Source organism: Triturus cristatus, chromosome 6 (genome assembly GCF_964204655.1).
Source record: "Triturus cristatus chromosome 6, aTriCri1.1, whole genome shotgun sequence".
Lineage (NCBI taxonomy): Eukaryota > Metazoa > Chordata > Amphibia > Caudata > Salamandridae > Triturus > Triturus cristatus.
In genome coordinates, this window is record NC_140589.1 from 1901665230 (window position 1) to 1901689905 (window position 24676).

The 24676-nt window shown below is 46.3% G+C and overlaps 1 protein-coding gene across 2 annotated transcripts in view; it reads left to right on the forward strand.

Annotated features, from left to right (window-relative positions):
• Nucleotides 1–2677: 2677 nt before the first annotated feature.
• Nucleotides 2678–24676, forward strand: part of LOC146822374 (uncharacterized) — a 127638-nt gene continuing 105639 nt past the window's right edge. The window contains exon 1 of one of the 2 annotated variants that reach the window (XM_085613461.1): nt 2678–2786. The gene's annotated coding sequence lies outside the window, so the exon portion shown is untranslated. The remainder of the gene's footprint in view (nt 2787–24676) is intronic. The other variant, XR_014963272.1, reaches the window with a different exon arrangement.

Consider the following 24676-nt stretch of genomic DNA (forward strand, 5'->3'; position numbering starts at 1 on the left):
TACACCCGCACACTCTTATTTAAACTTAAACGAGCTGACTCCCCCCTATGTCTCAGGCAGTGTGGTATGGATGGTACCCTTTTTCACACCCTCTGGGAATGCCCTGCAATAACCCTATACTGGAAGGCAATACTGCGCACACTCTCCCAGGTGACTAAAGTTCCAACGCTTCCGGAGCCGAGGAGGTGTCTCCTCAACATCTGGGAACCTACAGACCTCAGCAGAGTGGCACGACTCTGGGTGACACTGGGACTCATGTTGGCGAAGCGTAATATAGCCCAGGGATGGGGATCTAGGCAAACACCTACCCTCGCCCAATGGTCCCGGGATATGGACTCCATAATGATTGTCGAAAAAACAGTATACATTCATAGAGGCTGCCCCAAAAAATGGACCCAGGTATGGGGTGGGTGGAATACATATAGAGGAAATTTATGTGAACCCCCGCATGACACTTTAGAATCCGAACTAAGTGATAAAGATTAGACGGACTATCGCTTGCTTGCAGAATGAGGGCGTTGTCGCCATGTGATGCCGCAGGTGTACCAGTGCTTTTTGAGGATGCCTTTAAAACCTTGTTGCACATTCGATTGGTTGCTATACTGCTGGACTCAATGCCAATGTATGTTGCTTTATGTTTGACTAAACTCAATAAAAATAGTTACAAAAAAAAAAAATGAAATGTTTGTCACAAAGGTGCTACAGAGAGATGAGGTGCATTGTGAGTGGTAGTGAGGGAATTCATGGAGAAGGAGATGGAGCATCAAAAAAGAGTGTTGCACAGTGTGCAACGCGTGCTAGGTCTAGCCATGGCTGGGAGTGTTAGCCCTCCAGAAGGTCGGGTCTAGTTGCTACCCTGATCACAGGGTCCATCATGGGCTGCATTTAACATATATTCTTTCAAAAGGCAAACCATCAGCCCCCCATTTAGAAAAGAAATGCAGCACGTTTTATATAGTGCAAACTCAACCCAAAGGTATTGGAGCGATTTACATGATTTTTTTTTTTTGCATGCATGGGGAGATTAATTGATTTGCAGAGAATTACTGAATGTTAGTCTGACCCAAGACACAAAACCGATCTCCTAAGTCAGCAGCTCGAGTATTAAGCCACAACCTCTACCACAGAGCGGAAGCATTTTCAATATTGTATACAACTTTATGCAACAAACAACCATTGTCAAAGCCAATAGTCCAGGCTTTTTCTAGGTGTAATGTTACTTGTATTATATATCTGGATGCAATGACAGAAGAAGCAAAATATCAGTTGGGTGGCACACTAGGCGAAGCACAGATTTTTAGCTTAATTGCTTTTAAACCAGGCCCTTAATTACATCGGTCACGCAATTTGAGAGACCCCCTAGTTTTATCATCCCACTTAAAGCCCTGGTCTACCAGCATGATCAGGTTCTTGGCGCACATAGCCTCGGCTGCGTTGCACAGAGACCTTACTGCTGGTCGCACACAGAGGAAAAAAATAGAAGGACTGTTGCTTGCGTGGTATTGTAATTAAATTAGTGACTGTGTTTACGAAATCATCCCCACATTTCCCAGGTGTCGGTAACCCCGGCGTAATGTTGCAGCCAACAATCATTGCATCGTCACTAAAAAAACATTAACAAAGCCAAATAGCTCTCGCATAACATGAGAACTATTTGGCTTTGTCAATGCTTATTTAGACATAATGCAAAGTATGCAAGCTGCTGTGCAACCTGGCTTAAAGAAAAACAAAGTACAAGGGCGCGGTGAACTCTGGCTGTGTCACAGCGCTTTGTTTTACTTTACTTTTAGCTGTATTTCACAGCAGCCCGTAGTGCAGTGCAGCATGTCTAAATAAACATTGACAACGGCAATAGATTTTGCATAGGTGAAATCTATTGGCTTTGCCAATGATTATCAGGACTTATGCTCTGAGTACATAGATAGATAATTATCAAATGTTTTTTATAAAAATGCATAACAAACTGTGGCTAGTAAACGCCAAGGGCTTCACAGGAGCACATCAGGAGTTGTCAAAACACAGGATCTATAGGGATCAATGCCTGTAGGATAAGAGTCGATCACAGAGATGGGGAAACATGGAAGAGAACCAGAGAGCGAAAAAGAAGAATAAATAAAGATAAATGCGGAGAGGAAGTGACCTGCACAGCCAGAGCTGCAGAATCTGGATCTGGGGAACCGGGGTCGAGTCTCAGCGTCGTCTCAGCAGCCTGTGATTCTGGGCAAATCACCTAATCTCCCGGTGTCTATAAAAAATAATCGTGTCCTTGTGTAACATACCTGGTGCTCACGTAAATTTTTGCTACAAAAATCTGCATAACAAAAATACTGCGTCCCAGTCGAGGCTGGACTAGAGGCCCCCACAATCTCACCGCTGATTGATGCTGAGAGCAAACTGCCAGTAGGCTGAGCTCCGCCTCTCTCCGGCGGGGACCTCCCCACTTCCCAGCCTCATCTCTACCTCCCCAAGCCTCACAGCGCCTGGAGATAAGGCCTCTGCTTCAGTCTCAGAGCGCCACTGTGCGCGAGTCACGCTCACTGGCTGCAACAACAGAGGACATCACTTCCGGAGGTAGTGAATGCAGATCTGCACATGCGCTGAACTCGGGTTACGTTTGTGAAAAGATAGACGGGTCACAAATGCGCATGCGCTAATCTTCAGCTACTAGTTGGAATCCAGTGACGTATAGGGGTCTGCGCATGCGCAGTGCGACCAGTATGCTACCCTGACATCTGCCGCCTGACCCCGGAGTTTGCTGCAAATAGAGCAGGATCCCTGGTGCAGGAGTAAGTGCAGGAGTTATCACTGTTTGTGTTAATGGGATTTCACGTGCACTAGTGAGTGCTGAGCTAGACCCAGTCTGTAGTGAGTCAGTGGTCACCTTGAAAATATTGAAGAGGAAGGAGCAGGAGTGGGGGGGGGGGGGGGGTGCAGAGGTGAAGGTTTCTAAGGGTCCTCTGGGGTGGGGAGGAGCAGGGGGTGACCAGGGAGCGGGCGTGGGTGGTGCAGAGGTAAAGCTGTGTATGGAGTCCTCAGGATGCAGAGGTAAATCTGTGTCTGAGGTGGGGAGGGGCAGGAGGTCATAGGGGATCAGGCAGGACTGGTGCAGAGGTAAAGCTGTGTCTCAGGTGGGGAGGGGCAGGAGGTCATAGGGGATCAAACAGGACTGGTGCAGAGGTAAAGCGTTCTATGGGGCCCTCTGGGGTGGGAAGAATCAGGGATGATCAGGGAGCGGGTGAGGGTGGTGCAGAGGTAAAGCTGTGTATGGAACCCTCAGGATGAGGAGGGGCAGGGTTGATCAGGCAGGACTGGTGCAGAGGTAAATCTGTGTCTGTGGTGAGGAGGGGCAGGAGTTGATAGGGGATCAGGCAGGACTGGTGCAGAGGTAAAGCTTTCTATGGGGCCCTCTGGGGTAGGGAGGCCGTGATCGGGGAGATCAGGGAGCGGGCGGTGCAGAGGAAAAGCTGTGTATGGAGCCCTCAGGATGAGGAGGGGCAGGGTTGATCAAGCAGGACTGGTGCAGAGGTAAATCTGTGTCTGAGGTGGGGAGGGGCAGGAGGTCATAGGGGATCAGGCAGGACTGGTGCAGAGGTAAAGCTGTGTATGGAGGCCTCAGGATAAGGAGGGGCAGGGTTGATCAGGCAGGACTGGTGCAGAGGTAAATTTGTATCTCAGGTGGGGAGGAGCAGGAGGTCATAGGGGATCAGACAGGACTGGTGCAGAGGTAAAGCTTTCTATGGGGCCCTCTGGGGTGGGAAGAATCAGGGATGATCAGGGAGCGGGCGAGGGTGGTGCAGAGGTAAAGCTGTGTATGGAGCCCTCGGGATGAGGAAGGGCAGGGTTGATCAGGCAGGACTGGTGCAGAGGTAAATCTGTGTCTGAGGTGGGGAGGGCAGGCGGTGATACGGTATCAGGCAGGACTGGTGCAGAGGTAAAGTTTTCAATGGGGCCCTCTGGGGTAGGGAGGCCGTGATCGGGGAGTAGGTTTGGTGCCGAGGTAAAGCTTTCTATGGGTTTTCTGGGGTGGGAAGGATCAGTGGGTGATCAGGGAGCGGGCAAGGGTGGTGCAGAGGTAAAGCTGTGTATGGAGCCCTCAGGATGAGGAGGGGCAGGGTTGATCAGGCAGGACTGGTGCAGAGGTAAATCTGTGTCTGAGGTGGGGAGGGGCAGGAGGTCATAGGGGATCAGGCAGGACTGGTGCAGAGGTAAAGCTGTGTATGGAGGCCTCAGGATAAGGAGGGGCAGGGTTGATCAGGCAGGACTGGTTCAGAGGTAAATCTGTGTCTCAGGTGGGGAGGGGCAGGAGGTCATAGGGGATCAGACAGGACTGGTGCCGAGGTAAAGCTTTCTATGGGTTTTCTGGGGTGGGAAGGATCAGTGGGTGATCAGGGAGCGGGCGAGGGTGGTGCAGAGGTAAAGCTGTGTATGGAGCCCTCAGGATGAGGAGGGGCAGGGTTGATCAGGCAAGACTGGTGCAGAGGTAAATCTGTGTCTGAGGTGGGGAGAGACAGGAGGTGATAGGGGATCAGACAGGACTGGTGCAGAGGAAGCTTTCTATGGGGCCCTCTGGGGTAGGGAGGCCGTGATGGGGGAGTAGGTTTGGTGCAGAGGTAAAGCTTTCTATGGGTTCTCTAGGGTGGGAAGGATCAGGGGGTGATCAGGGAGCGGGCGAGGGTGGTACAGAAGTAAACCTGTGTATGGAACCCTCAGGATGAGGAGGAGCAGGGTTGATCAGGCAGGACTGGTGCAGAGGTAAATTTGTGTCTGAGGTTGGGAGGGGCAGGAGGTCATAGGGGATCAAGCAGGACTGGTGCAGAGGTAAAGCTTTCTATGGGGCCCTCTGGGGTAGGGAGGCCGTGATCAGGGAGTAGGATTGGTGCAGAGGTAAAGCTTTCTATGGGTTCTCTGGGGTGGGAAGGATCAGGGGGTGATCAGGGAGCAGGCGAGGGTGGTGCAGAGGTAACGCTGTGTATGGGCTCTTCGGGGTGTGGAGAAGCAGGGGGTGATCAGGTAGCAGGCGAGGTAGTTACACAGGTTAAGCTGTGTCTACGTTCCTCGGAAGTGGTGAGGAGCATGGAGGGATCTCAATCAATCAATCAATAAGGGGTTGGTGAAGCACAGCTACTCTCCTGCAAGGGTCTCAAGGCACTGGGGGGGAAGGGCGAGACCGCTTCGTTGAGTATTCGGGTCATCCGAAGACCCAGGTATTGAGGTCCTTCCTGAACAGGAGCAGTATAGGGATTCGCCGGAGGTGATGGGGGAAGGTGTTCCAGGCCTTGGCTGGGAAGTAAGAGAAGGCCTTTCCTCCCATTCTGGTCTTGTAGATAAGTGGGATGGTGGCCAGAGAGAGGTCAGCTGATCGGAGGTGTCTCTTGGGTGCGTGGAAGGTGAGGCGGTTGTTTAGGTATGCTGGTCCAATATTGCATGGGTGGGTGAGGAGCTTGAAGGTTATTCTTCATTGGATGGGGAGCCAGTGGAGATCTCGGAGGTGTTGGGTGTTGTGGTTGCGACGAGGGAGTTCTAGGATCAGTCTGACTGTGGCGTTCTGGATAGTTTGGAGTTTCCGTAGTAGTTTCTTGCTGTTTCTGGCATAGAGAGCATTGCCGTAGTCCAGTCTGCTACTGATGAGGGCTTGCATGACAGTTTTTCTGGATTCGGATTGGATCCAGCTGAATGTTTTTTGGAGTATGCGGAGGGTGTTGAAGCAGGCCGAGGATACAGCATTAATCTGGCCTTTGATTGTGAGCGATGAGTCTCGTATTATGCCAAGGTTTCGTGCATAGTCCGTCAGAGTGGGAGGGTTTCCAGGGGCCAGGGGCCACTAGATGTCGTCCCATGCGGATGGGGTGGAGCCAAGTATGAGAACTTCTGTTTTCTCTGAGTTGATTTTCAGGCAGCTCTTCTTCATCCAGGTGGCGATGGCTTTCATCCCTTCTTGGGAGTTGGGCTTGATGATGTTGGGTTCTTTGGTGAGGGAGAGGATGAGGTGGGTGTCGTCAACGTAGGAGACAATGTTGAGCCTGTGTTTTCTGACGATAGTTTCGAGGGGGGACATGTAGATGTCGAAGAGGGTGGGGCTGAGGGAGGATCCCTGGGGTACTCCACATCTGGTCTCCGGTGTTTCCAAGAGGTAGGGCGGGAGTCTGATATGGGAAATGGGGGGGGGAGGTGCAGAGGTAAAACTGTGTATGGGGTCTTCGGATGAGGAGGGGCAGGGGGTGAACAGGGAGTAGGCGGGGCTGACATAGAAGTAAAGCTGTGTAAGAGGTCCTCAGGGTGAAGAGGAGCAGAGGGTGTTCAGGTAACAGGTGGGGCGGTGCAGAGGTAAAGCTGTGTATGGAGTCCCCCTGGGCTGGGAAGGACAGGGGGTTATCGTGGGAGCAGGCGGAGGTGGCGCAGAAGTAAAGCTGTGTATGCGGTCCTCGGGGTGGGGAGGAGTAGGGGGTGATCTGGGGATTAGGCATGGTGGTGCAGAGGTAAAGCTGTGTATAGGGTCCTCGGGGAGGGAAGGAGCAAAGGTAAAACTGTGTATGGGGTCTTCGGGATGAGGAGGGGCAGGGGTGAACAGGGAGTAAGAGGGGTTGGTGCAGAAGTAAAGGTGTGTATGAGGTCCGCAGAAGTGGGGAGGAGCAGGGAGTAATCTGGTAAGCAGGCAGGGTGGTGCAGAGGTAAATCGGTGTATGGAGTCCTCGGAGGGAGTTATCTGGGAAGCTAAGCTGTGTATGGGGTCCTCAGGGTGGAGAAGAGCAGGGGGTGTGGAGGGAACAGGTGGGGTGGTGCAGAGGTAAAGCTGTGTATGAGTCTCCTAGGGTGGGAAGGAGCAGGGGGTGATCAGGGGAGCAGGCAGGGTGGTGCAGAGGTAAACCTGTGTGTAGGATCATCAGTGATGGGGAAGGGCAGGGGATGATCCGGGAGCAGGCTGGGGTGGCATAGAGGTAAAGTTGTCTCTGAGCTCCTCTGAAGATACTGGGGAGCAGGCGGAGCTATAAAAGTCGTGTCTGTTGGTAGCTGGGAGGGAGTAGCTGCAGCTTAGGAAGGTCCAGCACAATGCAGCTTCAGGAGCATGTTTAACTTCAGACAGTTGGAAACCCAGCCACCTGCCGTTAACCAGCCCTGAATGTGTGAATAAATACGGCACTGTGTACCTTTTATGAGGATTTTCTCTTTGTGTTTATTGCTTTTATTAAGCCTGTTGAAAAAGTTCTGATGTACTGTTATATCTGTGAACAGAGGGACAGGAAGCATATGAATTGCCCAGGATCACACAATTTATTTAACCAAAGCGCTTCCGCACCTCGTCAGGGGTGCTAGTTATGCAATTCTGTTTCAGGACTGGAGGCTCAGATTATTGTTTCTCTTTCTTTACTGCAAACATAGCAGCCAATGAAAAACATTTTAACATTACACAAAAAACGACATTTCCTATGATCATTTCCTATGATATTTTGCATTCAACCACCAATCATGGTCAAGGAGACCAACATCATAAAAGCCTCTTTCTTTGCTGCTCGCAGCTGAGATAAGTGGCTCTTCTTTTCTGATATTGATTAATGTGCATGTGGTATACATTTTATTGTACCTTGCATAATTGTCCCTGGCCAGGTCTTTCCCCACGCTCTCGCGTGCAGGTGAATGAGCTGCATGCCTTTTTCTTGTCTTTTTTTGTGCACTCGCTTAACGTCGCGGCCCCTGCCGCGCAGGTGTCTCGTGCCCTCCTGCTTTCAGGAGCGGTCTAAAATTGCCTTTGTTTGTTTCGCTTTTTCCATCACTCTTCAGAGCGTCTTTTATTATAGTGGTCTCTCGCGTAACAAGCATCAGTGCCTTTCCTGACATCAGGCCCAGTATTAAAACGGAGCCTTGAGTAAACAGACTTGCATAGCCCAATTTGGTTGGTTCGGGATGTTTTTGGGCTACGCACGATCCTACTAAAATTAGCTATAGCGGTTATCGACGCTCGGCTTACCGCTGCATAACTGAATGCATTTGTGATTCTGGTGACGACTTGGCTGCAATAATTAGGCTGTTCTGTGGAGCGAGTGCACTCTCCATTAAATCCTTGGCTCGTGATGTCCTGGACTTCTGGGACTGCTATAATTTGTGACTACAGCTGGTGCTGAGGAGCTCAGTGCTGGAATAATTGTTGATCCGTGTGCATGTGGGATGGCTCCCTCCTTACTGATCGTTGGTTGGATAGACTTGACATTTACCCTTGATTTATTTATAAATCTAATTAATAATGGAAGATCAGGTTCCCTTTGAGGAGGAGGAGTAAGAGTCCTACTATGAGGAACAACAGGGACCCCTTTTGGAAGATAATTTAGTTGACACTGTGGATGCTTCTGTACAGTAGTCATTCAACAGGGCTATTGAGACTGCTGTCCTCATTACAGTGAATCAGGCTCTGGCTGCTGCCTGTAAACCTATCACTGTGTAATTAGAGAGTTTTGTGGAATGACATGGCTTTCAAAATCCACCAGCACCAGATCCCCAAGCATGTTCTTCAGAGGCACCCAGTAAAGCTAAAGCCATGTGTTCAGAGTGGCTTCACGGAGGCGTTCTGGTGAATCTCCCTCAGAGTCATAGGGGTGACAATGGTTATTCAGTCCCCTCGTCTTCCGCAGTTGCACAGTCCATTGCAAAGATAAGAATCGTACTGATACAGGCACTACTGATATGGATTCTACCCAATCAGATTATGGTGAAACACCCAAGAAGAAAAGGGCGAAGAAATCTGCCTCAGCTAAGTCCCCTGTTCCCGTTCTGCCTACATGGAGAAAATGGCCTCCCCATAGAAGCCTGGCTGGTTGGCGTCCCGAACAATCACAATGCTGCCATAACAGCGTTGTGATTGGCTTAGGGGAGGGGCGGGAGGCTGCCTGCTTCTTGTTAAGGAGAGGAGCAGAGAAGCAGTGACAGCGCGGAACCGGACCAGCGAAGGCAAGTTAACTTTTTTTCTTTTTTTTAAATTAAACCTCCCCTCCATGGGTTTAAGATAAAAAGAGCTTCCAAAATATAGATTTTAGCAATACCCAGACTGTATGTAGTACATATTTGTTTATAACAGTCTTTTAAAAGGACACGGTTCACAGCTCAGATGGTAACTCCCTTGCACTATCACTCAAAAAAATAAATGCCTCATCAAGAAGCTTCAAGTGATTCTTTTAATTAAAGCCAATACCTGCTTCCAAGCACCCTTTACATTTGCAGATTGACCATTTGTGCACATTTACATTTCTTTCAGGCAAGGAGGCACCCTGGCAAGAAGGCTTGTTTAGCGGTCTGCACCTCCCTCGTTTTCACAGCAGATTCTGTGTTACACTTCAGATGAATCATTTAAACTGTCAGAATTAACCGTCCCAAGACGGCTGTCTTTCCCAAAAAGTTGGGGGTACTGTTATTGATAAATGCAAAAAGTAAGGACACGTCTCGCCCCTGATTCCACCCACTTTGAGCACTGATAAAAGGAGAAAACTTTCAAAATGCAGGAAACTAGACGGTTCTGATTCTTAGTTTGCTTGCAATGTGGACTAGACTCCGACTTTCTAACTGTTGGACGTCTTGTAATGGGGATAATGAAAGTAGAGCAGAAGTAAATAGCCTACGTGTGCACTGGTAAGAGCACACTGGCAAAAAGAGGGCATAAGGCACCTTGTACAAACTACAGCCCAGGGTCAATAGTTTCTAAATCAACAATACATTGGAATAGTGGCCCACTACATCGACTGTTACCTGTCATTAGTTTCTGGGCTTCATATGGTTCCATGTAGCCGTTGTTTTCCCCTTTCCCCTCTTTGTTCTTCAGCTCGCTCTTCGCATCAAACGGATCAGAATAGCCGTCAGCTATTATAACCTAGGATTGGGACAATATTTTGTTAGGACTATTTCCTTGTCCAGATTAACATGCTAGCTGTATCTATATTATGCTGTGCACCATCCAGAGAAACACTCCTTCGAGAGACCCACATAACAGCAAGGTTTCTTTTCATATATTCGGCCACTGTATAATAACGTATAATGCCTAGATCACAATGTTGCCCTTCGTTTAAAAAACAGCCACTGATCGAGAAAACATGTTAAAATTAAAAATGAGTGAAATGAATTCCTTTGGGACGTGGACTTATTGATGCATAAGTTCAGCTTGGTCAACACAAAAGTCTTAGCCTTTACCACGACCATCTGCCAAATAGTGGTGCTTAGGAGGAACTAATCAGCGGCCCCTTGCTAGCAAGTTTATGGAATTGCTAAAAGTCACTCTGCCCTCTTTACTTCATTGTCTTGGGCTCTAGCCACAGGAATGCACTTCAGCTGTCCGAGGGAGGTATACTCAACCCTATCTTATGACATGCCAAAGGGCGGGGCATCCAAAATTGATCACACATCGCCTGCATAATTAATACTGGGAGACAAACTTTAAGGGTGAACATCAGAAAACATCCAGTATTTGCAGAATCTCCTTTTTGATCGTTGCAATATTTACCAAGTTTACTTTCTGAAATTGCTTTGATCATCAAGTTACAGCTGCATGTGAGCGCAGCCCTAAATCTCTGATTATTTACCTCTTTATATAACTGTCAAGCCTTTTCTTTACGCTTTCTGATCCTGAGCAGATTAGATGATCTACCTGAATCAGTGGTTTAGCAGTAGCCTGTAAGGAGGTAGTCTGTTCACCTGGTCAAGTGCAGTGGTTCTTAACTGGTGGTCCGATGACCCCTGGGGGTCTGCAAGGCCTACTCAGGGGCCCAGCAATCGTTTTACAAAATTAAATAATATTAAAAATTAGTAAAGTGTAGACAAATATAGACGCAAAATAAAAAATGTTATCTCCTTTTTCTGTATTTGATCATGAATTGAACATCACTTTTAAATATTTCAGCATTTGCATTGTGTATACTTGTTTTTGAATTTTTTTGCATTGAAGTTAAAATCATAAAAAATGCTTAGTGGTGTCCCCAGCTTCCAATAATCATTCAGTGGATTCACAGAAATCAAAAGGTTAAGAACCGCTATTCTAGTGCTTTTCAAACTTACTTACTACAGTACTATTTTATACCCAAAAAATGTTGTTTCGTTCTACAGTTTTGCAACCTCAGACTGCATGCAATCTAAACAAATTCTACTCAGTATCTCCATTTATCTATTACCCACAAGTGCTCAAATAGCACCCAACCTGCTACCTACCTCAGAAACACCTCAGGAGCCCCCCCCTTACATTAGGGTAGTAGCTCTCAACTTGATCGCCAAGACCAGTGCCAGTTTGGGCCCAATGATAAAGCATGCCACCCATTGGGTTGGTGAGGGGCTTTTGTCATGAAAATAACAGAACGTATTCGTTAGCTACCAGAGTGTCTGCATTCTAGCAAGGAGATTTTTTGTGGCTACTCAAGCTATCAGAAGTATTGCAAAAAAGCACTTCAATTTGAGTAAATATTTTTGAAAACTCCCTGATCAGCTTAACAGTATAGCATACACACCATATTGGATGTGCAGTTCATAGCTGTGTCATCTTTCAAAGCTGCCAAACTGATGATGGTCAAACGGTCCCAGTCGGCATCTTTCAGTTTTACATTTTTTATTTCATTATAATATTGAATGGGCGTGAGCCTTAATAGCATGGCTACTAGTGCGCCATACAGAGATATGCAATAAAAATGCAGAATACGCAAAATAATAAAAACAGGAGAAAAATCACTAGGCAGATTTCGTTGCCAAACAACTAAACAAAATAGTTTAGAACGATGACCTACAATTAAAAAACAAAATTACTGGAATATTCCTACAATAGTTAGGTCTGTGCCCTAACTAAAATATGGTAACCCAAGAGGGAAATGTACAAGTGGAACCACTTTTGCAGTACAGCAAATATCTGCCAAAAATCCCAGTGGTTTATTGCCTCTGGGGGTGAGTAAGCATCTCCTTTTGACTAATTACCAAAGGTGCCTTTACACTTGAAGAAGTAATACATTTCACTTAACATTAAGATGCTGCCTCTGTGTGTAATTGGCAGCTGCACACACTGGATGAAATGGAGACTTCGTTAACACATCATCACGTGGCTTTCATGGACACGCAGACTAAAACTACAGAAGTCTGTGTTGCCATGAAAGGACAACCGCCTGCCAGAAAATCTCCCACTCAGAGCATCTTCTACAGGTAGCTGCCGCCGGAGTGTACCTTGGACAGCCATCGGCCCACCTTATACGGGACAATCCAATGAATACCAAAAACAACCCCCTTAATGACCTCTGCCCTATTCAGCGTCGTACAACCTTTCTCTCTCTCCAGCGATGTACTACCGTGACCCACTGGGTTTGCTGAAATGTTTATAAAAAATGCATTTGTTTCCCAGAGTGCTCGTGAAAGATATGTGCAGGTCAGAGGTGGGTGTCGACTTATTAAGTGTGAGTGTAGATGGTAGCCCCTAGGCATTCTCACTGGAGAGAAACTCTGAAGACTGAGGCTATTGATTCCACATTGGAAAGTCTAGGTAGTGGTATCTCATCAAGGAGAGGAGTGCCGTTTTTGGCATCGGAGCGCGGGACAGCTGCGTATGATGCAGCGTAGTAGTCCGCAAATACCTGGAAAATACCAAGGGAGGAGCAGTGCATTCACCCTTGGTGATCCTCGATCTCTGGTATAACTAGGCTGTCCGGAAAGTTCATGACGTGATTTAAAAAACTTAGTGGATAGGTCAAGACTGTTCATAAAATTAATAAAAAGAGTAAGAAGCTTATTCATGCTTTTAGCAGTACGAGCCATTAAAACAGTGTCGTCCGCATATAGTAAGGCAGGAATGGGACGGCCACCTGCTCTCGGGACATCAACACATGCGAAAGTCAGGACCTGCTCCATGCTGTTAATATAAAATATAAACAAAAAAGGAGCTAAAATGCAACCCTGCCGTACCCCTCGCTGAAGTTTAAAGTGCTCAGTGCATTCCCCATTGGGGCCAAACCTAACGTTGGCGGACAGACCGTTGTGCAAATCACACAGAAAATTAATTACAACTATAAGAACATCCATCTGTTCCATCATCAACCAAAGTTTAGAGCGGGTAACTCTATCAAAGGCCGAGCTGAGGTCCATGAAGGCTAGATGGAAGGCCCCCTTCTTGGCCCGAGTATACCTGCAGGTTAAAAGATAGAGAATCAAGGTCTGTCCTATTGTTCCTCGACCATGGCGAAACCCGTATTGAAGGTCAGACGAAAAGCCTCGCTCCTCGTCCCAATCCATGAGGCGATTTAATAAGATCCTGCCAATAATTTTCACCTCTGAGTCTATGAGGGAGATGGGTCTGAAACAGGCCGGGTCTGATCTATGCCCCTTTTTAAAAACAGGGACTTTTATAGACTGGGACCAAGTTAAGGGAAGATGACTAGATACAGCAGAGTTTAAGTCCAGTTTCAGTATCGGGCCCACAAGTCTATGCAATCCATGTATAGGTCACCCGGTACCACATCAGGCCCTGGTGCCTTGTTTAAAGGCAACTGGGAAATAGCAGCTCTGATCTCCGACAGGCTAAAAGTTAAGTTACACTCTGTCCGGGGGCCATCTACAGGCTCCGGCTCTGCCTCGAGGCCATAAATGGCCCTAAAATGATCCACACAGGCCTGAGATGGGATAGTACATGCCTGCTTGGTAAGATGGTCTTCATGGAAAAGGGACGAGTTTATGACACTCCAGAAGGTAGCACTTTTGTGCTGCTGACTAGCCATCACCAACTTGTCCCACGTCTCTTCTTTGATTTGGGCTTTACGATCCTTACAGGCTTTCTTAAAGGTCGCTCTGGCCTTCTTAACTTTTTCTTGGCAACGGGGTTAGCATGCAAGAGATTCCAGAGGTCCTTGTGGGCTCTAGAGCATTGCCTGTCAAATCATCTAACCACACAGGTGACCGGCGAAGCAACGATTTTAAGGAGTGCAGACTTAATAAACCTGCAGATATTAGTAAATTATGCCAAAATTCTCTGTGGTGGCTCTACATCTGACAGACAGGTTTGGAAATCAGCATGACACGAAACAATCACATTTTGGGCAAAGGCTGATGGAACACTGCTGGCCCACTTTATCCTTCGACCCTGATCAGGCAGTGTGGTGGGCACCTTATAAGCAGGTGCAGAGCTCAGCGCTGTATTATCCCAATAAAATGATGCAGTCAACAGGTTGTGGTCGCTCAAATGATGTTTTAGAACCTCGAAGTCTAAGAGTGTGGCAAACAGGCAACCAGAGACAAAAATATAATCAATCACACTACAGTGCCCCGCCCCTCCTTAAAACTGGGGGTTCAAACCTGTAGGAGAGTAGGATCTGCCACTACTCGGGCCAAGAAGGGGGGCCATCCATCAGGCCTGGGTGGATCATTTTAGGGCCATTTATGGCCTCGAAGCAGAGCCGGAGCCTGTAGATGGCCCCCGGACAGAGTGTAACTTAACTTTTAGCCTGTCGGAGATCAGAGCTGCTATTTTCCAGTTGCCTTTAAACAAGGCACCAGGGTCTGATGTGGTACCGGGTGACCTATACATGGATTGCATAGACTTGTGGGCCCCGATACTGACACTGCACTTAAACTCTGCTGCATCTAGTCATCTTCCCTTAACTTTGTCCCAGTCTATAATAGACCCTGTTTTTAAAAAGGGCAATAGATCAGACCCATCTCCCTCATATTCTCGAAGGTGAAAATTATTGGTAGGATCTTATTAAATCGCCTCATGGATTGGGACGAGAAGCGAGGCTTTTTGTCTGACCTTCAGTACGGGCTTCGCCATGGTCGGGGAACAATAGGACAGACCTTGATTCTCTATCTTTTAACCTGCAAGTATACTCGGGCCATGAAGGGGCCATCCATCTAGCCTTCATGGACCTCAGCTCGGCCTTTGATAGAGTTACCCGCTCTAAGCTTTGGTTGATGATGGAACAGATGGATGTTCTTATAGTTTTAATTAATTTTCTGCGTGATTTGCACAACGGTCTCCCCGCCAGCGTTAGGTTTGGCCCCATTGGGGAATGCATTGAGCACTTTAAACTTCAGCGAGGGGTAAGGCAGGGTTGCATTTTAGCTCCTTTTTTGTTTATATTTTATATCAAAAGCATGGAGCAGGTCCTGACTTTCGCATGTGTTGATGTCCCGAGAGTAGGAGGCCTTCCCATTCCTGCTTTACTATATGTGGACGACACAGTTTTAATGGCCCGTACTGCTAAAAGCCTGAATACGCTTCTTACTCTTTTTATTAATTTTATGAAGAGTCTTGACCTATCCACTCATTTTTCTAAATCACGTCAAAAACAAAAACTATGAAATATGTTATAGATGGCAAACATATTAGAAGGGTGGATAAGTTCAAGTACCTGGGGATACAACTGGATTCTAAGCTCAATTGTCATTTTCTCATCAATCAGAATGTTTCTTCTTTTAGCAGGGCGATATTTGGTGTTAGGTATTTTTCCCATCGATTGGGGCGCACTCACACCCAATCGGTCCTGGTGATTTACAGGGCTAAATGTATCCCCCTTAGTGTGTTATGGTTGCAGAATCTGGGGATACGGTCAGGTTGCCCCACTCCAAGTCGCAGAAAATACGTTTTTAAGGAGTCCCCTGGGAGGTTGCCAAAGCACACCCTATGAAATAGTCTACGAAGAATTAGGCATGGATTATTTAACTGATCGGCTTCGCCTCAATCCATTAAAACTCAGGAATTCAATCTGGACAACGGAGGAGTTGGGTTTTAGTAGACTGATCTTGCAAGACAGCTTACAATTAGACAAGCCCCTACAGATCCCATGGCTGGCGTATGTGGCACGTAGCTTGCGGGCTGTAGGGAGGTTGGATATGTTTGTTCATTCCACAAGCATAACTCGTGCTCATGGGAAATGGGTTGAATCCGCTCTTATGGACAAGCTGAGATAAGAACGCGAGGATGTTGCTCTAACAAAACACTCTGCGACACGCGCTATCAGTGTAAACAGTTAGTGATATTAAAACTTATCTGGCTTGGGACATACCCCGCCACCAACGCCGATTGTTGACCTATGTTAGATTATATTTATTTCACCCCCACCTTTTTTCTGATGTTTACACTGGTTTCTGGCTATAGTCTGGCTGGGTCCCTGCTAATCAGGGCCCCAGCCTCTCTGTTCTCATTAAACAACTTGGAGTGCATATTAGATTCACTAGTGATTGGATACTGTGGTACCTTATGAGCCCCTAGTATATGGTACCTTAGGTACCAAGGGCATAGGTACTTCACAGGCCTACCAGGGGCTGAAGCATGTATTATGCCACTGCTGGGAAGCAGACTAAATCTGACTCCACAGGCCTGCTACTGCAGCCTGGGTGAGGTAGTGTTAGCACTCCTCACTGAGGTATAGGTTCCCTATATCTCACCTTACACACACATATAAACCTATCAGTCACCCCTAAGGCAGGCCCTATCAATCCTGAGGGCAGGGTGCTTGGTTTCCATGTGAGGGGGTGCCTCTGCCTGAGCAGGACCCCTCTGCAGCTCTCAGAGTCCATTCTCTGTAGCTGTTTGTGGATGCGGTTAAACCGTATACTCTTAAGTGCATTATAACCTAGTGGTAAATGCTAACTTTGGGATGACTGCATCAAAACATGTCGTGTTTGGTGTCAAACGCTTTGAAATCATACCCCCACACCAGTAACCGGTGTGGGAGTATGATCCCACCCTTCTAGAGGGATAGACATGTACCTACTGTGGAAACACGGTAGAATCCTGAAGAGCCCTGGCATCACAAAATGGATACCACCAGTACAGACACTGGGCTGCCCTCCTGCTGCTGACCGAAACTCGCAGTGGAGGAGGCCCAACAATAGGCATCCTGTCACAGGGAGGTGTAACCACCTTCCAGACAGGATTTAGTGTATTGGGGATGGGTGGGTGTGCACTCCTAGAGTGCTTTGAAGTCCTGCACTGGGGGAGCAGTAGGCTCCTCTGTGCATATGCCAGCTTAAACCTCTTCAGGGGCTAACTGCCCCTGCTCTCGCGCGAAACTGGACAAAGGGAAGTGGGTGTAGCCACCCACTCCCCTGACCCTCCCATAGGTGGGGTCATAGAGCTCCCTTCCTTCTAGTATAAGTTAGGGAACCCTTGCCATTGCAAACTAGATACCCCTGGACGACGCTCTGAAGACGAATCCCGGACCTTCAACGTTCCACTACCTCTGGAAGACTGAAGAATCTCCCTTGGAGTCAAGGAGTGACTCCCCTGCTTGGCAGGCACCAAAACTTTGCATCAACGGTCGCAAACTTTCCCACTCCTGCCGGAGTCTGAAGTCCCTGCAGCTCCAGAAGTAGATTTCCTGACTTCTAAACGGCCATCGTGAGTCCCCAGCAAAGCTGAGGTGAGTAGACCCCACGAGTGACGAGGAACAGCAATACCCGGGTACCATGCACTATTGTCAAGTGCAACCCCTTCATGACGTTCTACAAACTTGTGCTTTGGACCATGTATGGCCCAAGCCTTCAGCAGGATTTTCTCTGAATATCAGAGGCCTACCTTGTCCCGAGTGACCGTGGGCTCCTGGTGAGTGAATCCTCCCGAGGCGTCTTTGTGATCCCTTGCCGGTTGGCTTGTGGGTCCCCTGAAGACTTTTCTACAGAACCAAAGGGCTCCCCTGGTTTCTCCAGGCCTGCCCTGACTTACACTCACTGGGAGAGTCCCTCAGACCTTGCTGGTCTGCACTGTTGACTTACTTCACTTTCCACGAGACTTGCTGTTGCCAAGGCTTGTTGGCTTCAATTGTTGTCCAGACTTTGTGGGACACTCCGAATCCAGCTCCTGGTCATCGTCGACACCTCCTGGACCTCGTGGCTTGTCAATCCTAGATCACCTCATTTTAACTCTAGCTGATGGGAACTACTATTAAATTTGACTTTGTTACCCTGTAGCTAGTTTTATTTACCCACATTTTGTTTATATTCACACTCTGCCCCTTACTCCCCCTGCCAACTTTGGTATCCCCATTAAAACACCTCACGCTCCTCTCTTGTCCCTTTTTGAGAGTTGTAGCCCACACTGTATACCTTGCGGTTACAGTGTGCAAGAGGGGACCCAATGATGAAGCATGTCACCCTCGGGTGAGTGAGGGTTCTCGTCTTTTAAAGAAAAGATTTCTTTTGCCTCCCTTCTTTACACACACTCATTTTGCTTTTTAAGGCAGTAGCATTTCATCACTTTTAGTGAGATACATTCATTTGGAGTTAGTGATGCCTGATGCTTTGTTTTACTCCACCATTCGAACCCCTTAGTGTGATACATATTTAGTACAGCAATTGCTGTGGGTCTTAGTGTTTTTAGGTTTTTGATTGGTTCGATTGGTTGTTCTGTTGCAGTGGACACTTAACTTTATCTCATTACTTGATGTTTTTTTAGCATTAACCCCTGTGTGGACATGACTGAATACACAGGTTTGGCTTTCGATGAGGATACACTACAGGCAATACTTGATACACCCAGCATCCTAGATACTCATATTTCACAGACCTTATCTAATGCAAAAGAATGGACGAAACTTAGCAACATCAAAAAACAACAAGTACGTACCATTTTACATGCCGCCATTTTGACAGAATATCTTAGAGGGAATATAGCTCCTCCTGGCCTTATCGTATCTAATACCCCTAGACTATTTCTAGACAACAAAGTTTTTGTTACTAATTGGTCCAAAATAGCCTGGCGCTGTACCAGGGATTGGCTCGTCTTAATAATCACGACAGCGAAAGAAACAGCTGATCAACTAGTCATCGAAATCCAAACTCTGGAAACGCAGCTTAAATCAGGCATACAGATCTCAGTATACAAAAAGAAGCTTGATGAGATTACAAAAAATCTGAACGAGATCAAAGACGACCTGGTCAAGTACAAAATTGACAAACTCAAGAAAGATCTCGACAGATTCTCTCTTGAAAAGGTGTATCCTTACATTGCTGATGGTTACCAGGCAGGTCTTATTAAAAAGGGTAATAAGAAAGGTACACGAGGTTGGCGCAGAGATACGGATGAGTGGACCTCCAACTCTGACGAGTGGAGTGACTCCACTGACTCGGATACGGACCAATCTCTTTTTCGTCAACAAAGGCGAGGCAGGGGCAGAGGCAGAGGCTATTCCTTCCCTCAGAATCAACAAACACCTTGGTGGCCACCACAACCATGGTCTTTTCCACCCCCTCTTTTTCACCCTGGCCCACCCTACGGTGGCCCGTCTTACAAACCTTTTTTGGGACAGGGCAGAGGACGGAGAGGACGCAGGAGAGGCAACAGAGGTCAGACACCAGAGACCCCCAGAGTCAATTGGGACCCTGTGTTGGAACAGAGAATCACGAGGAGCATGGCAGCCTCCACGAGCGAGCTAACAACTTAATTGTTAATTTGAGCAGCAAATCGCTCACGCAATTAGAGATCTGTGTTCTGTCCAAAGGTCTAGGCTTTGTACCCACAAAACTTGGCGATGATTTTATGACCCACAAAGAATTGGCAGAATTTTTTCGAAAAATACGTCTGTGCTTTTTCTTTAGTGATGTAGAGACAGAAACACTTGATGAGAGCTCCAATACAGGACTCCGCAATAAATCTACTTTTTTGCCTACTTCACAACAGGTCCCTCCTGAAGTCCTCACGTTTGAAAAGGCGGTTCTGAAGGACTATGAATTGGGCCTTAGCCACACTAAACAAGGTTTTTGCAATTTGTCCAACTCAGAGAGAGAATGTGTCTCTAACTTGGGTAACGATCCCCTGATCACGATTAAGCCAGCTGACAAGGGGGGAGCGACGGTAATTTTGGATACAGAGATCTATCGACAAGAATGCCATAGACCGCTAGAGAACACCACTTTCTATACTCGCATTGCATTAGATCCTACTAGACGATTACAGCTGAAAATCAAGTCACTGGTAGATGAAGGGAAAGAGGCTGGGTGGATAACGAAAAATGAGGCTGACTTCCTGATCCAAAAAAATCCTAAAATACCAGCCTTTTATGTTCTCCCAAAAATCCACAAGAATCAGCGACCTCCTCCAGGGAGGCCGATAGTATCTGGAATTGGGTCCCTTTTAGAGCCTTTATCGAAATTCGTGGATCACTTTCTTCGACCATTTGTATCCTTAATGCCATCGTATCTACAGGATACTAAACACGTCTTGCAATATCTTGAATCCTTCTCTTTTGATCCCAACTGTCAACTGATGGCTACATACGATGTGGAAGCGTTATATACAAATATACCGCAAGATGCCACTTTGGAGACAATACGGGATCTATTAGATAGAAATCCACGTGATGACCAAACTCCCAATGACTTTGTTATGCAATGTGCTACACTAGCACTTAAAGAAAACTTTTTCAGCTTTGAAGGACAACTGTATTGGCAAACAACTGGTACTTCCATGGGGAGTACCTGTGCACCAAGCATGGCCAACCTCTATATGCATAACTTTGAGACTCAACACATCTATCCTCTACATAATCCTTTCCATGATCAACTCAAATTGTGGAAACGCTATATAGATGATATCCTGGTCATCTGGGAAGGTGACCAGGAGTCTCTCGAAGACTTCTCTATATGGCTTAACACACGGGATACTAATCTGAGGTTTACTGGTGAGAATAACAACTTCTCCATTCCTTTTTTGGACCTCAGACTGTACCCTAAAGATGGGAGGATCCATACTGAGCTATATCAGAAACCGATGGCCCGTAATTCCTTGTTGAGTTTTCATAGTTTTCATCCAAGGGCATTACTTACCAACCTTCCAGTCGGTCAATTTCTTAGATTAAGGAGAAATTGTTCAGAACTGGTTCAGTATCATAAACATGCCAAGAAGTTGACTGAGGAGCTAGCTGCCAGACATTATCCAACACAACTGATAAAAAGAGCGGCCAAAAGAGCCCGTAACAACGACAGGGGGGCACTCCTGGAAACATATACCAAACCGAAATCAGATAGATTGGTGTGTGTGACAACTTTCAGTAACTTAACTACAAATGTTAAAAGGGCCATCAATAAGAATTGGCACATACTTAACACAGGCAAGCTGACACTGGATTCACCCCTATTTGCATTGAAACGGAGCAGTAATTTACAGGATCTCATGGTACATACACGACCTAGAACTGTTGTACATCACAACAGCCAGTCAACACTGTGGAATACTAATCCTGTGATTGGTCATTTTCCATGTGGATCCTGTTCTTGCTGTCCCTTTACAAGTCATGTAACGGAGCTGGATATTCTACCGGGAAGACCATGGAAACTGAATAATCACACAAACTGTAACACCAGTGGGGTAATATATATGATCAAGTGCCCTTGCTCACTAATCTATATTGGAATGACTTGTCGCAAAGTACGTCAAAGAATTACTGAGCATCGCAGTACCATTCGATGCAAAAAATCGAATACACGTATGACAAGACATTACCTTGAGAAGGGTCACACGGAAAATGACCTTCAATGGGTCATCATTGACAAACCTCATTATGATGTGAATATGGGACCTTTGGAACATGTTTTATTCCGCCGGGAACAACGGTGGGTGTTCCGTCTCAAAAGCCATCTGAGAGGTCTTAATGAGGATATTCCTTGGTGCTCTGTTTAACTTTTCCAGGTCCCCCACAGCGCCTCAATACATTTTTAGATGGCTAACGACACACAAACATGGGAGTAATGATGTTACTCATAGAGGGTGGATAACATTATGACTGATCCTCATTGTATCAATGCCAGCATAATGGTATGAGTTTTGTCTTTAGTTTTGATATATATCATATACATCCTGATCTACCACCACATTCTCTACACATGCTGGTCCGATTTTTTATGGGATACACAGTCTTTAATGTGTATCATGTACCCAATCACAAACATTGTGTTATTTTGATTTGGCATCTTGCTCTACATATGGAACTATATGTATGTAGTTTTTCCATCTGTTAAGCCACCTAATTTAGATGTGTTACGTCGTGGTGGTACGGCCCCTTTCTGGTGTAGAGCTCTCAATCACTGATTTACCATCTTGGTACACTGTGGGCACACTAGCCATCTTGAGTGCAACTGATATCTGTGTGTATGTCTTTTGAGCTTACGAGACTACGTATGTTGCTGTCTCCCGACTGTTGTCCCCCGATCTTCTGTAGTGTAATTTACTGTTTTTCAGATGACTAAGACTACATTTCCCGTGTTCCCTTGCAACTCTTCATGGCATGGCCCCGCTTTTGATGTCGAGTTCCGTTTTATAACAAATTAATCATTATACTGCATTGTGGACACATTAATTACTTACAGAGTGCCTGGATTGGCTTTTGCATTTTTTAAATTGAAAAAACGGCGTACACTGTTGTATTCCGATCATGTATAGCGTAATCCACCTCTAGCTCCACGACTAATACTACATTTCCCATGATCCCTTGTAACCCGGACGCTACTTGTTCTACTTCCGGGTAGACGCATTAATGAAGGTGCATGGGTGGATTTAAAACCATTGTGAGACGCGCAGCTTCTCCCCCTTCGGTTGGTGCTCTGAATAGGACGACACGGATTAACTGAAGGTACTGGAGTGAGCGAGCGTGGGCAGCCGCTGATGGCTTGTGCGCTGTTTAGATAGAGTGATTATTGACCCTATTTGTGCAGTTTGTTACTGACTAAGCCACTACCATTGAACGCATGCCTTATAATCCTTAGGGCTGGATGTTCGCGTGTAGCGCTATCGACCTACTCGCTTCTTTGGGATGCTTGGGTTAGCAGGTGCAATATCGCATACTGACGATTTTAATTGATTTTGATTATTGTTTAATTCATTTTTATTAGCAGTAGACCAGAATAAACTGATCTGGCTATGTGCAGAGCATATTTAATCTTTCTACATTGCTGATAGTATTTAATACATGTTCCATACCCCAACAGCGACACGTGGCTATGTAGTGACTGTGAGTCACTCGTTTTTGGGACATGTGATTTATAAAGTTTTTTTATTATTATTGTCCTGAATACTGTGTACTGTGTAAATAATAGATTGTGCTTGTCATAATGACATCCAATGACCGCAAATCTAATCTATCAGTCTATATGTCCATTTTTGTGCAACATGGGAGAACCATACTGAACCGGTCTCTTATCTTTCTAGTAATCTGTGCTCTGTAGCATCATTCTTCGCAAGGTAGAGGTAAACTAACATTACCCCTAGGTGAGTTCATACAATACATCGACTTACCTGAATGATGTTTGTTCCCCCCTTTTTAATCACGTGTGCAACACATATCACGTGTGTGGTGTTTATTTTGGTATGTGGAGGTTGACCTTAATGTTTTGGAAATGATACTGAATTTATCAACTATCTTTTTCCAGAGACACTGGACCGGACTGCAGCTGGTCCTTTTGTCATTTACACCTTACCAATGAGTATGGTCTGTAATTTATTTATTTTGGTTATACGAGCAGAGTGATAATATTGAGAGGTCCTGATGAATGCCGCGAACAAATAGTCATCTGGCAGAAACATGTCGACCACCAATAACTAGGATATTTTGTCAATCCTAGATCACCTCATTTTAACTCTAGCTGATGGGAACTACTATTAAATTTGACTTTGTTACCCTGTAGCTAGTTTTATTTACCCACATTTTGTTTAAATTCACACTCTGCCCCTTACTCCCCCTGCCAACTTTGGTATCCCCATTAAAACACCTCACGCTCCTCTCTTGTCCCTTTTTGAGAGTTGTAGCCCACACTGTATACCTTGCGGTTACAGTGTGCAAGAGGGGACCCAATGATGAAGCATGTCACCCTCGGGTGAGTGAGGGTTCTCGTCTTTTAAAGAAAAGATTTCTTTTGCCTCCCTTCTTTACACACACTCATTTTGCTTTTTAAGGCAGTAGCATTTCATCACTTTTAGTGAGATACACTATAACTAGTGACCAGCATATGCCAGGCCAACTTCTCAAAAAACCTCCACGGGATCATGGTTGCTCATCAATAAGTTCACCAGATTAAACTCAGAGATAAGGCTGTTTGCCGCTTCCCCTTGGTGTGTGTGTTTAAAATGTGCATGGGTTACAAATGTTCCCTCAAAATCTGATTCCTTATTGTTAAAACAGGAGCGACACGGGTGCAGGTTAAAATCTCCAGACAGCACGATTAGAGTAAAAGGGGGTTCGGACAGAAAGAAATCATCCATAAAACATTCAAGACTTACCATAGCTTCCTTTTCATTTTTCAATGAAACTGCATTATAAAAAGTAACAGGGATCAGTCTACGTTTATTAGGGAATATTAAAAGGGTGCCCAAGATTGTTTTACATTTAGAATTTATCACCTGGACTTTACGGGTATACTCTAATTTAATTAGTCGTGAGGCCACCACTAGCCCGCCCACTAGAGGAGCGGGGAGCTAAAACTGAATTGGGGGGAATAACCATCAAGATACAAGCAACCCTTGGTGTCCCATGTTTCCTGTAAGCAGATAACACCAAAGTTGTTAAGCATACCCAGCCAATCGCCATCAGACAGTCTGAACTGGACCCCAGCTATATTCCTACAGATGACCTGAGTCTTGAGTCATAATCACGGGATCCCTGATTGGGATGACGTAAGTCTCAGAGTCTGTGATGGGAGTAGGGTCCTGTCAATCTGGACCATCAAACTCACTTAAAGGGAGTCAACGGTTGCACAA